The sequence below is a fragment of the Ricinus communis genome, chromosome 4 (assembly GCF_019578655.1).
Source record: "Ricinus communis isolate WT05 ecotype wild-type chromosome 4, ASM1957865v1, whole genome shotgun sequence".
Lineage (NCBI taxonomy): Eukaryota > Viridiplantae > Streptophyta > Magnoliopsida > Malpighiales > Euphorbiaceae > Ricinus > Ricinus communis.
The window spans coordinates 549,701-563,722 of NC_063259.1; the positions used below are offsets into that span (position 1 = coordinate 549,701).

Sequence of the window (14,022 nt, forward strand, 5' to 3'; positions counted from 1 at the left end):
CTAATGTTCGCTGCATGAACCGACATCTAGAGTTGGTCAATCTTCTTGGTTATAAGCTCCACCTGAGCTGCCAAGGCTGCTGTAGAATCCACTTGGTTGACCACTCCCTGTCTTCCTGGTCGGCTCTTAGAGGATCGCCACTGATAATTGTTCATGGCCATTTCCTCTATCAAGTTTTGAGCCTGCTCGGGCATTTTACTGTTTAGCGCCCCACCTGCTGCAGCATCCACCATCTACCTCATCGCAAGGCTCAAACTGTTGTAGAAGGTCTGAACCTGCATCCATACTGGCAATTCGTGATGTGGGAAACATCTCAAAAGGTCCTTAAACCTCTCCCATGCATCGTACATGCTTTCATCATCAAACTACACAAAAGAAGATATGTCATTTCTAAGTTTAGCAGCTTTAGCGGGAGAAAAATACCTATAGAGAAATTTTTCAGCCAACGCCTTCCAGGTAGTAATCGTCTGCTGTGGAAGAGATTGCAACCATCTCTTTGCTTTGTCCCTCAAGGAAAATGGAAACAATCTCAGCTGAATGGCGCCATCGGTTGTTCCATTTATCTTGAATGTGTCACAAATCTCCAAAAAGTTAGAGATATGTGCATTGGGATCCTCGTTGCACAATCCTCCAAACTACACGCTCTATTAGATCATCTGGATAACATTGGGCTTTATCTTAAAATTGTTGGCCGCTACAGCAAGTCTGACCATACTAGTTTTCGTCCGATCCAAAGATGGACGAGCAAACTCGTACATCATCCTCTGATCATCATCGGCTTGTGGTTCTCCATCACGTTAGCTCTATGAACCTGAACTGCAACTCCGACCTCCTCCTCAATTGCCTGTAAATGTCGTCTTAATAATCTAAGAGAGCACTCCGGGTCAGATAAGGGTTCTATGGGATCAGGGTTAGAGCTCCTGGTCATAAACTACCTGAAACCGACAATCCAAACAACCACCAATCAACAAAAACAATAAAATAAAGAATAAAGAATAAATAAATAAACAAATAATGACTAAAGTAACACAAAAACAATTCACTTTAGTTCACTGTTACGGTTCCCCGGTAACGGCGCCAAAAACTTGATGGGCTACTTATGCAACCTACATCTAAGGTAGTGAACCTATCGATGCGGCCTAGCACTAGTGAGTATCAAGGTCGTATCCCTGGAGATCGGGTGAACCTAGAGTTACTACTATTCACTATGTTATCTAGTCTGAAATAGGGTGTGAGAAGTCTAAATTAACTAACTAATGCTTATGAATGCAAATAAATAAATGAACAGCAACTGACAATCGAAAGACAACCGCAACAAGAGAAACAAACCCAAAGGGGACCTAAGTGATGGAATTCTAAAGGTTGATTTTATAAATTACCAATCTTACTTACCCGTGCCTAAATCCTAAATCGAACTCGGTTCTTCTCTCGAGCTTACCGACTTCCTAAACCTACACTAACCTAATGGAATCTCTTCCTATCAGATTATTACAGATTAGCATTAAGCGTGATTTAGATCTATTAAGAGTTATTAATTCTTAATCCAGCGAGTAAATTAACCTTATCTCTAAGTGTTAACTACTAGTTCTTACTATTCAAATTCCAGTTGTAACAAGCATTTCTCAATGTCAAGAAACAACCCAAAAGATAATTAATTCAACGTCTCAAATTAACTGAATCAAACTTTATTACTGAATAGCAAGAAGATTATAAGAATGGCAATTACAAATCTAATAATTAAGCACAATCCATCAACAATAAAGACCCCAATGGGTTCAAAAGATCTAGCTACTCATGTTCATAGTTAAAGCAAAGTAAGGAACAAATAAGGAAAAGAAAATTGAAGGCATGTACACCCTTCTCTTTCAAGTTGGATGAGAAACCCTAATTTTCCAATTCAAAATATCAAACCCTAATTTGCCTCTTGAATGCTCCCAAATCTTGTTTTGATCTTCAAATTGATGTTGAAACAAGTGTAATCCTTCCTTCAATTGATGAATTTGATCTCCCAAAGTCGATAATTGAGGTCTACAAAACAAGTGAATTGAGTGTGTATATTAGAATTAGGTCAGAAAATCGAGCCACCATTCACCAAATCGAATTTTTGCCTATATAGTCTCTTCAGCATGGGCGGAGTCTAGGCCGTGCTGAACCTAAGATTCCGTTGTGTTGACCTCTTCCAGGTCGTGCCCAAGCCAGTGCTGAGCCAGTACGGGCCATGATGGAGGTCGTGGTGGCTACGGAAATCGTGCCAAAGGGCACTCCTGGAGGGCAGCTAGTTGGCAATTCAGCACGGCCGGAGTCCAGGCCGTGCTCAACCCTCGGGATGCTAGTCCTCGTCCAATTTGATGGATTCTGGTCTGTAATCACGTGTATTTCCCTTGATTATTGATAGTGCCCTTCGTAAATGACTTGAAACGTGAAAGAAAACAAAAGACAGGTGATTCTAGCATAAAATGAGATAATCATGCATAAGAATGTAAACAGGTATAATACTTCACACGGGCATGACATAGGAAGAAGCTGCCCATGCCACCTTTCCGTGTGAAGTATGAAAAATGGAAAAATGATGGCTTCCATGACACGGGAGGCACACGCCCGTATGGCTTTCTCGTGTGATTTGGTAAAAATGGTAAATTGCTCAAAGAATGACACAAGAAAAGGACGCGCCTGTGTGATCTTCCCGTGTGCATAGGGAATATCTTCAAGAAAGGTTTTTGTGTAAGGACGCCACACGGTCGTGTGGTTCCTAAAAAGCACACTATTTAAGTGAATATTTCGGGTTGTTTCGGGAGAGTTCCATCATATTTCCATTTCTAGAAAGAGAAACACTTAAAAACTTCATTTTCCTTTCATTTTTAGGGTTTTGATTGGTATTTCTCAAGGTAGAACATCATTTCCTTTATTGCTTTCTAAGATTGAAGATTTTTGTTTCTACTTTTCCATGACTAGTTTGAGATCTTCTTCCTCTAATCTTTACTTCTTTATTGTAATGTCCAAGAAGTAATTTTCTTGTTATTTGGGTTTTGATAAACTCTAATTTGTTTTGTATGGATTGATTCAAAGTTAATGCAATTAATCTTTTCTATGAGTTGTTATGTCCCTTTGGTTACTTAATTATGCATTGATTATAATTTATTTTCATAAACTGATTAGAGATAACTTTTTATGAATTGATCACATCTTAGGGATTGAGGATTGATTGTGATACTAGAGATAGATCTACAAGATCCTTTGGTTCAGTAGTTCCTTAATCTCAATGCATGATCTAAGTGAGTGGATTTGAGAAGAGATTCCCCTCCCTCCTCTTAGGAATTAGGGGTTTAATCACTTGAGAAAGGCTTAGCCTAATTTTGTGGAATGCCAACTCAACTCTTGATTTGAATTAATTGTTGTTTGTTTCATGAAATACTTAATTTATTAGGGGGATTCACTACCTAAATAGGCTTTATCCTTAATAAGTTTACCAATTGCTTTAATCTTTATTTTCAAGATCGTTTTTCTTCCAAATTTAATTACATCCAAACAACATTTTGATTGCTAAACATTATTGTATGGTTGAAGGTAGTATTCATAATTAGATCCCTAGTGGAACGATACTCTTACTCATCGTTATATTACTTGATACGATCGGTGCACTTTGCCGTGTGCGGATAGCGCACATCACTGACTGTTTGGGTAAGAGATTAAAAGCTCTTTTAACTAAGATTAAAAATCTTAGAGTGGGTTAGAGTGTAAGCCTAGAAAAATACTTGGGTTAGAGTGTGAGTCCTTAGAAAAATACTTGGGTTTGATCTTAGCCTCGTAAAAGAACACAAACAGAGTTAGGTTTGTAATTCTATTTGATAGTGAGAATCTCAAGAGAATTCTTGAGGAATGGATATAGGCAAGAGTTGGCCGAAACACTATAAATTCTTAGTATTGTGAGTTGTGCTTGATTTTTCATACTTGGTTTAAGTTTGTGCTTGGTTTTTGTTTTCAATCAATTCAACCCCCCCTCTTAGTTGCCACTAGAATTACATTTGGTGTCGGAGCTTTACTTTTCTTCATCAGGAATTTAATCATCTTGAAGTAAAGGTCCATGGCATCCACATCAAACCATAATGGAATGGGTCAAGTATTCAATAGGCTACCTTTCTTACCCATATTAGAAGAATCGCATGGAGATATTCCTTAAAAGTGACGGAATTGACCTATGGGACATAGTCGAAGAAGGTGTAACTCTTCCAACAAAGAGAGAAAATGGTATTGAAGTGCTCAAAATAAAGAAAGAATGGTCTCCAAAAGAAAGAAAGCTTTACTTAAGGGATAGAAAGGCCATGAACATCCTCTATTGTGCTCTATCTAGAGAAGAGTACGGTGGAGTTGAATATTTCCTTTCGGCTAAGGAAATTTGGGATTTATTGGGAAACAAACATAAAGGACTACTTAAGTCAAGACTAAGAAGACTCAAAAATCAGTACATGAGTATGAAATGTCCCAAATGAAGCTGAATGAAAAGGTCTTTGAAATGTATAGCCGACTTATGAGCATCATCAACGCCTTGAAGAAGCTTGGCAAGATATATCAACTTGAAGAGATCAACAAAAAAATCTTGAGAGTTCTTTCTAGAAAGGAGTGGGAGTCAAAAGTGAACTCCATCGAAGAAACCAACAACATCTCCACTGTCTCTACCGACCTACTTATGGGCAAACTTCTCACTCATAAGATGATTACGACAAATGATAGAAAAGAAATAGCCAAGGAAGTGAAGGAAGAGAAGAAGAAGTCAATTGCACTCAAAGCTAAGGAAGTCATCTCAAGTGATAGCAAAAGTGACCATAATGATGACTATGTTGAGGATCTTGCTCTCATTTTCAAGAAGCTAAGAAACATTCTCATGAAGAAGAAGAAGTTTGCTAAACTATTCAAGAAGCATGATGACACCAAGAAAGAATTAATCATATGATTCGGTTGCAATAGACCGGGTCACATCAAAGCGAATTGCTCCAAGCTCAAGAAGTACCCCAAGAAGCAAAAGAAGAAGGCACTTAAAGCTACTTGGGATGGCCCTAGTGAATCCGAAGATGATGACGACTCGAGTGAGAATGAGGTAGCAATCCTTTGCTTCATGGTAATGGAGGAATCTACATATGATGAGGTAATTAACTCTAACTCTCATACTTATGATGAACTTGTTGAGATGTGTGACATTAGAATTCATAAGTATGATAAATGATTTTAAAGAAAAAATTCTTTGAAGATCAAATGAACTTGAAAAGCTAATTGATGATTTAAAAATTGAGATTAGCTCACTTTCTAAATCCAGATGAAGAGTTAACTACGTTCCTAGAAGAATATTTGTCTAAAAGGAAGGTAGCCCTTTTGGAACGTAAGAAAGTTACCAAACTCAACGAAACTTTAACCACCAAAAACTTGAATTATTCTAAAGAAAATGAGAATTCGAAAAAGGAGCTTTTAAACATAAATTCTCAAATCACCAAGTTTTCAAAGGGTAAAAGAAAACTCGATGATTTGATAAATGCTCAAAGGTCACCTTCAATTAAGCATGGTTCAGGTTTTGAACATGGTTCTTCTAGGAAGAACAAAATAATATTTATGAATCATCTAATTTATTTACATCATCCTCTGAATCTAGGAAAGAAGCTTCTAGCTCTAGACCTATAGAAGCTCAAGCTCCTCCATTCAAGACCCAACCTAAAAGGGCAAGTGGTCAAGGAAAGCAAAGGCAAAGAGCTCAAAGCTCTAAAGCCTCGCATCAAAGGAGGATACATGATCATAAGCACTCACATGCTAGACCTTTAAAGAATGGGCATATGTATCAAATTCATAATCACCATCTTACAAATGTGACTTGCTTTTATTGTTGCATGAATGCACGCATAAATTATAAGTGTCCTATAAAGATGAGTGATGTGTGCTACTTGTGTTAGCTACAATCTAAGGCAGTGTACCTATCGATGCAGTCTAGCACTAATGGCGAGTATCAAGGTCGTATTCCTTGGGAAAGTGAAAGCCCAGAGTTACTCCTTTGTTCTTTGTTATATTAACCTCAAATGAGTGATGAATAATTTCTAAACTAACTAATAGCTACAAGCTAAGTTCTAAGGGAGATGCATGAGTAATTGATAACTAAAATAACCAAGACAAAAAAGCAAACCCAAAGGGAACCTAAACTAGTTGGCAATCAAACAAATGATAAAGGATTGGTGAGTCTAATTATGCTACCCGTGGATGAATTCTTAACCGAATTCGATTTCTCTCTCTCGATAACCGAATTCCTAAACCTAATAACCTAAAGTTGGAATCTCTTCCTAACGATTGATTCTTAAATTAGCATTAAGCTTTAATCCGCCTCTATTAAGCTTTGTTAATTCTTAATCCGGCTAGTTAATTATCCTTATCTCTAAGTGATTATTAACCAGTTCTTGCTATTCAAAATTCCAATTGCCAAATGGACTTCTCAATCACACAAAGCAATCTAGACACACAATTCACAACGTCTCATGAATAATGCATTATCTTATTAATACTGAAAGCAAGAAGAATACAAAACTAACCCAAACAATCCAACAATATAATACTAAGCCAACATAGTAAAGAAATCCCAATGGATTTAATCAATCTAGCTAATCATGTTCATTATCAAAATCCACAAGAATTCAATTGCAATAATGAGTAAAGGTAGAGAAACCCGAGTACACCCTTGGATGAGAGTAAACAGCCCCAATTCCTCTTGCTCAATTTGAATCAATTCTTGTTCCTCTTGCTCAATTTGAAAACCAATCAACGAACCTCGCCCAATCTTCAATCTTTGAAGGGAATCTGATTGAAACCTTGATCCAAGTCTCCTTTTCCCTTGGTTCCAGCTCAGAAAACCCTTAGAGAGAGAAATATTAGGGTTTGGGATGTTCTCCCCCGCTCTCCTTTTCTCTCATCTTGCTCTTTCTTTTAATTAATTCGTCTTGTCGCCGCGAACGGTTTAGTGTTCCTGGCCGTGTTAGGAACACGGTTTGGTGTTCCTGGCCGTGTTACTCTCTGTGGTCGTGCTCCCTAACGCCTCTTCTTCTTTGATGTCTAATGCACCCAAAACGGCCGTGTTGGTGCCTGAAACCAACACGGCCATGTTCGGCTTCCTCATGCTCGTACTTAGCTTGTTTGTGACTTTGACGTCCAATTATGCTCCAATTCTTCCCTTTATCATTCTTTGACTTCTTTTGAACCTAATGCACACAAACAGACGCATAGGGTGAGTGTTGGGACCAATTCACATCCAAATGCCCATAAAATCAATCTTAAAAACCCCATTTAGATGTGTGTATTTTACGCACAACAAATAACCCCACACTTAGCTCATTGCTTGTCCTCAAGCAATCAAAAGTAAAATAAGGAAAATAAACCACTAAGGAACAACACTTAAACTGACAGACAAGCTAGAGAGCTCCTGCACATATCCTTAACAAGCGTAAGTCAAACAAAAAGAAACGAAGCAATCAATTCAAGTATCACAACCAAGATGCCAATAATTCGCAGAATACTGTCTCAACAAAATTATTCAGAACCAACTCCTCACCAGATTCACTCTAAATCACTCAAAGTGTTTAAAGGGTAGTGTTTAATCGCTCAATGCATCAACTACTGCCTTACTTACTATATGCTTATTCTTAAATCCTACTCCTACCACTTATGGAGAGTCAACAACCATGTCAAGAGGTCTTTATAAAGGTTGTAATGGGGATTAGGTAGGGGTAGGTAAATTTGGTAAGAGTTGAACCTATGGTGTTCTGCAATGAAATACATGACCTGCACACAAGCCACAATGATCATAAGGGGTAAGCAATGGACAGTAGTCCAATGTGGGAAATAGGAATCAAGTCAAAATGTTTAGCTCACTTACTTTCTTTCTTTTCATCACCTTTCCCTCTTATTCTTCTATTTATTTTTTTTTCTTTTTTTTCATAAGGGAAGAACATTCACATAATAAAGTGAATTTCTTTTGGATTGAAGAAAGCTGCTATAAGATTCCACACTATTCCCAAGACAAAAATTTCCAATAAAAATAACTCATATGCAGAATCATAACCCAAAGCAGAATAAAACTAAGTGGCAATGAAATATGATAAAAAAATGGTGAAAGAGGGGGTTATCTACATAATCAATAAACGAATGAAGGCTATTTGGCTAGAATGAAAAACCTAAGTGCCTCTATCATACCAAAGTGTTAAACTCTCCTTGTGGCCCTCATAAGCATTACCGAGCAAGTTCTAAAAGTAAAGACAGTAATTGGCACTCTCAACAAGAAATAAATACAAGCATATAAAGTGTATGCTTACAATTTAGGCTCAATTTCTCACAAGTGTGCTTTTGAGTAGGTTCCAAACAAAAATCATCAAAACAGAATTAAATAAACCAAAGCAACTTAGTGCAAAACTCAAACTAATTATCTTACATTCTTCCGCAAAACTCAACACTATAGGTTTTACCCTATCACATGGACATAAACAGGATTTCAAAAGCAAGTCAACAGTAAGAGCATCGAAACAAAGTGAAAAATTTTCAAAATTTTACAAAAAATTGCACAAAGAATAAACAAATAACTGATATGGGATAAATATCACCCACCCCACACTTGAAGGACACAATGTCCCCAGTGTACAAAATATATAAGAAATGAAAAAGGAAAAAGAACTAATACTGCCCTGACTATGGCTCCGGAGTGAAAAGAGGTGCATCACAGTATATCCGGGCGTACGGTCCGGTGGTGGAGTGACTGCAAATAATAAAATAAAGACTTAAAATCGAAACTGAAATAAAAATTAAATAAAATACAAAAACTAAAACTAATAAAATGTTTTAAAACAAAAGGTTAAAATATTAGAGATTAAAGATAAAAATTGGGGTGCTTCCCAAAAGCGCTTCTTTTTTATATGATGAGTCTTCTTAGCTGGACTCATGCTGAAAAGCAAACGGGCATGATCGACGACCATCCATCCTTCTTCCAAGCAAATGGCTTCAAGTATCCGCTTAGAGGGATAATCATCAATTTCCTCTTCCCGACTGTCAAGCAAGCTGCCAGTATGATGGGCAAAACTCGCTCCTCATATAATTGCACGTAGTCATGATGCTCTAGAGGCTCTTCCAATTTGAAAGCTGAAGTTTCACCAATTGGAAGGATCAACGGTTGGGCAATTTCTTCAAGAACTTTGATGGTTTTCTCTAGTCCTTGGCTTGGTTCACTTGCTAGAAGAAACTCGAGCTCCTCTAAGACTTCCTCATTGGATAACTCGTGCTCATCTTCCATCATCGAAGGGACTTGTGGAAAATCCACCAAAAATTCCTCTAACTGCAACTCAGCATCATCAATTGTACGTTCCTGTTGGTAGTCTTTCAAAGGGATCATGTTTGCCTCTTCCTTTTCTGGTTCTATCTCCATGTTCAAAGAGTTGTCCTGCACAGAAGCATCATTGTCAAACATAATAGATAAACCAGAAAAATTCTCACCTAAACGCAAAGTGACGGCGCTCAAGTGTTCCTCGGATTCAGTAGTATTTGATGGAGTTCCCAATTGCTCTTCAGCTAGTAACTTGAAGATTAAGCCTACTTGATGCTCTATGTTCTTAATCAAGGCTTGTTGATCTTCAAGTATCCTCTCTATTTGTTGGAATCTATCCTCAAGACTTGCAATGAACCTCATCATCAGCTCCTCTAACACTAACTCTTCACCTTGAGTTGATGGTGCAAGATTAGGCTGCTGAAATTCTGGTGGTTCTTGGCCATCTAAGCTTCATCCAAAGGGTGAATGAGTGCTCAACTCTTGATTGTAGGTGCTTCCATACGAGTCATTTGGCCAACTTCCCCGTACAATTCACATGTTCATAGTTATAAGAACAATGAGCAACATCACTATACAATGGACAATCATTACTCAAATGTAAACCACAACAAAATTCACAAAAAACTTGAGATGAAAGGATAGGAGTGGAGAGTTGATTGGTAGCCCTGCAAAACGATTCCACTCGAGCTTCTAAAGATGCACGGGTATCCCAATTTTTAGCACTCTCTTAGTTCCTGATCCCATTTTCCAATGTGTCATACAAAGAGTTTAGCATTGAACCTCCTTATCATCCACTATATGAATCATAAACTTAACTAAATAAATATGTACAAACAAAATAGAAATAAATATAAATAAAAAATAAAAAAAGGCTAAATTAACAAATAGCAAATTTCACTCTAGTTTTCAAACATTCCCCGGCAATGGCACCAAAACTTGATGTGTGCTACTTGTGTTAGCTACAATCTAAGGCAGTGTACCTATCGATGCAGTCTAGCACTAATGGCGAGTATCAAGGTCGTATTCCTCGGGAAAGTGAAAGCCCAGAGTTACTCATTTGTTCTTTGTTATATTAACCTCAAATGAGTGATGAATAATTTCTAAATTAACTAATAGCTACAAGCTAAGTTCTAAGGGAGATGTAGGAGTAATTGATAACTAAAATAACCAAGATAAAAAAGCAAACCCAAAGGGAACCTAAACTAGTTGGCAATCAAACAAATGATAAAGGATTGGTGAGTCTAATTATGCTACCCGTGGATGAATTCTTAACCGAATTCGGTTTCTCTCTCGAGATAACCGAATTTCTAAACCTAATAACCTAAAGTTGGAATCTCTTCCTAACGATTGATTCTTAAATTAGCATTAAGCTTTAATCTACCTCTATTAAGCTTTGTTAATTCTTAATCCGGCTAGTTAATTATCCTTATCTCTAAGCGATTATTAACCAGTTCTTGCTATTCAAAATTTCAATTGCCAAATGGACTTCTCATCACACAAAGTAATCTAAACACACAATTCACAACGTCTCATGAATAATGCATTATCTTATTAATACTAAAAGCAAGAAGAATATAAAACTAACCCAAACAATCCAACAATATAATACTAAGCCAACATAGTAAAGAAATCCCAATGGATTTAATCAATCTAGCTAATCATGTTCATTATCAAAATCCACAAGAATTCAATTACAACAATGAGTAAAGGTAGAGAAACCCGATTACACCCTTGGATGAGAGTAAACAGCCCCAATTCCTCTTGCTCGAATTGAATCGATTCTTGTTCCTCTTGCTCGACTTGAAAACCAATCAACAAACCTCGCCTAATCTTCAATCTTTGAAAGGAATCCGATTGAAACCTTGATCCAAGTCTCCTTTTCCCTTGGTTCCAGCTCAGAAAACCCTTAGAGAGAGAAATATTAGGGTTTAGGACGTTCTCCCCCGCTCTCCTTTTCTCTCCTCTTGCTCTTTCTTTTAATTAATTTATCCTGTCGCCGCGAACATGGCCGTGTTGGGAACACGGTTTGGTGTTCCTGGCCGTGTTGGGAACACGGTTTGGTATTCCTGGCCGTGTTACTCTCTGTGGTCGTGCTCCCTAATGCCTCTTCTTCTTTGATGTCTAATGTACCCAAAACAGCCGTGTTGGTGCCCGTGTTAGGAACACGGCCAGTGTTGAAACTAACACGGCCATGTTCAGCTTCCTCATGCTCGTACTTAGCTTGTTTCGGCAGCTTTGACGTCCAATTATGCTCAAATTCTTCCCTTTATCATTCTTTGACTTCTTTTGAACCTAATGCACACAAACAGACGCATAGGGTGAGTGTTGGGACCAATTCACATAAAATCAATCTTAAAAACCCCATTTAGATGTGTGTATTTTACGCACAACAATGAGCCATATGAGATATCCGTTTGGTAATGCATCCAAGACTAACAACAAAGGACCTAAGTACATTTGGGTACCTAAAGGGAAGCGATCTCTTTATTTTGTAGGTGTACTTGAAGAGTACCACAAAGGAAAACAAATGGTACCTTGATAGTGGGTGCTCTAGACACATGACGGGTAATCCACATCTATTCTCACACCTCGAGATGAAAAATGGAGGTAAGATAACCTTCAATGGCAATACCAAAGGTAAGATCATCAGCATTGGAAAAATTAGTAAGGAAGATTCACCGCTAATTGACAATGTGCTATATATAGATGGTCTAAAACATAATCTTTTAAGTATTAATCAACTATGTGATAAATGATACAATGTAACCTTTAACGGTCAAACTTGCTTTGTCACTCAAAGGGATGAGAACAAAGTCATGTTTAATGGTGAAAGGATTAACAATGCATACATGGTTACCTTGCTAAATTGACTAAGGATGTGGTATAGACAACTCGGGCATGCTAGCATGGAGCTCATTGGGAACTTATGCAAAGATGAGCATGTTCTTGGCCTTCCAAAAGTCAAATATAATAAAGACAAAGTATGTGGAGCATTCATATGGGGAAACAACACAAGAGTTCCTTTAAATCCAAAAATAAGGTAACCTCCTCTAGACCTCTTCAACTCTTGCATATGGATTTGTCTGGACCATGTAGAGTTGCTAGCTTAGGTGGTATGCAATAACATTTGTGATTGTGGATGATTATTTTAGATACACTTGGGTAGCCTTTCTTACTCATAAGGATGAAAGTTGTGAAGTGTTTTTAAGAATTTAAAAAAAAAATTCAAAATAAAAAAGGTTTTAAAATTGCTTCCATTAGAAGTGATCAAGGTAAAGAATTTGAAAATGAAAGTTTTAAAACCTTTTATGAACAAACGGGTATTTCTCATAACTTTTCTTCCCCTAGGATACCTCAACAAAATGGGGTTGTTGAAAGGAAGAATAGAACATTGGTAGAGATGGCTCGAACCATGCTCAATGAGTACAATCTTCCTAATTACTTTTGGGCCGAGGCTGTCAATACTGCTTGTTATATTGCAAACCATGTTTATATTATACCTATTTTTTTAAAAACTCCTTATGTACTTTGGAATGGTAGAAAGCTTAAGATTTCATATCTCAGGATATTCGGTTGCAAATGCTATATATTAAATACCAAGAATAATCTTGAAAAAATTGACTCAAAAACCAATAAAGGAATATTTTGGGGTACGCCACAACTAGTAAAGTCTATAGAATTTATAATAAAAGAACTCAAGTTGTTGAATAGTCCATGCATGTTGTATTCGACGAGTCTAACTCATTTGATCTGAGAAAGGTAGTTATTGTTGATGATAGTGTAAGTATCTTCGAATCTCTCATAACTCAATAACAAATCGACACTTCCAATGAGGATCAAAAAGGAGAAACGAGCATGGAACCACAAAAGGTGGAAATAGAGGAGTTACCCCCTAGTCAATCTATTCAAGTCCACACCGACCATGATAGAGATTGGCAATTCAAGAAGGATCACCCTAAAGACCAAATCATTGATGAACCATCAAAAAGGATAATTACTAGATCCCATCTTAGAAATGTCATTAATCTAACATTTCTCTCTCAAATGGAGCCTAAATCTATTGATGGAGCCTTAATTGATAATAATTGGGTACTTGCTATGCAAGAAGAACTCAATCAATTTGAGAGAAATAAGGCTTAGCAATTAGTTCCTAGACCTAAAGACTATCCTATTATTGGTACTGAATGGGTGTTTAGAAATAAACTCAATGAAGATGGTACCATTGCTAGGAATAAGGCTAGGCTAGTACCTAAATGCTATAATCAAGAAGGGATAGATTATGATTAAAAATTTTTCGCCGCTGCAAAGTTAGAAGCAATTAAATATTACTTGCATATGAATCTCATATGAAATTTAAATTATTTCAAATGGATATTAAAAGTACTCTCTTAAATGGTTTTATCGAGGAGGAAGTATTTATTGACCAACCTCCCAGATTTGAAAACCATGAATTTTCAAATTATGTCTTCAAATTGCAAAAGGCTTTTTATGGTTTAAAATAAGCTCCTAAAGCTTGGTATGAGAGATTAAGCTCTTTTCTTTTTATCAAATGGTTTTTCAAAAGGAAAGGTCAAAACGACCCTTTTTATTAAGAAACATAAGCATGATATGTTGATTGGTTAAAAATATGTGGATGACATAATATTTGGTGCCACTAATGAATGCTTGTGTGATGAGTTTTCAAAGTG

At 37.0% G+C, this 14,022-nt stretch overlaps 1 non-coding gene across 1 annotated transcript; it reads left to right on the forward strand.

The window, feature by feature from the left end:
- The first annotated feature begins 291 nt into the window (after window positions 1–291).
- LOC112533981 lies at window positions 292–398 on the forward strand. Its single transcript, XR_003078304.1, has one exon. It is a non-coding gene; the product is annotated as a small nucleolar RNA R71 (small nucleolar RNA).
- Window positions 399–14,022: the final 13,624 nt, after the last annotated feature.